This window comes from Mus caroli, chromosome 6 (assembly GCF_900094665.2).
Source record: "Mus caroli chromosome 6, CAROLI_EIJ_v1.1, whole genome shotgun sequence".
NCBI classification, from domain to species: Eukaryota; Metazoa; Chordata; class Mammalia; order Rodentia; family Muridae; genus Mus; species Mus caroli.
In genome coordinates this window covers 84,548,419-84,549,242 of record NC_034575.1, presented here as the reverse complement: position 1 = coordinate 84,549,242, position 824 = coordinate 84,548,419, and positions in this window count along the sequence as shown.

Here is an 824-nt window from a genome sequence, read left to right as displayed (position 1 = left end):
CTCTTGGATGCAGAGGCTGTCACCTCTTGGGTGCTGGGGCTGTCACCTCTTGGGTGCAGGGGATGTCACCTCTTGGGTGTTGGGAACCCTCTTGGGTTCTGGGGCTGTCACCTCTTGGGTGTGTGGTTGTCACCTCTTGGGTGCTGGGACTCTGAGGCTGCCACCTCTTCAGTGCTAGGGTTCCAGGCATGTGCTGTCACCTCTTGGGTGCTNGGGCCCCAGGCATGTGCTGTCACCTCTTGGGTGCTGGGGCTGTGAGGCTGTCACCTCTTGGGTGCTGGGGTTCCAGGCATGTGCTGTCACCTCTTGGGTGCTGGGCCCCAGGCATGTGCTCTCAGGCCCAGCTCCTTTCACTTCAAGTTTAATATACCTCACCTGAAATGCCTGGAACCGGCAGGCAGCATTAGAGATGTCAGGTTTTCCCCTCATGTTTTAGAATGTGTGCACACAGGTAATGTGATCACTCAGAGGTGGGACTGAAGTCTGAACACGGAGTGCATTGTTTCCCAAGCCCTTTGTGTGTGGAGCCTCAGGCTCATTTTCCATGCTAGCTTCATGTTCTCATGTTTTGACTCTTGCCTGTCACATGAAGTCAGGTGTGGAATTTTCTACTTGTGGTAACATGTCAGAGCTCAGAAAGCTTCAGATTTTGTTGTAATTTGGACTTTTAGGTTAAAGATGCTTGGTTTTTACTGCTTGCCAGGATTTTATGTCGGTCAGAGGTGAGCAGTGAAGTTTACTGAAGTCAGGTCCCATTCAGAACATTTTGTTACTGGAATGTCCTCTAAAACTCTTGTGATCTGTCTGCTAGGTTCCCTCCCAAC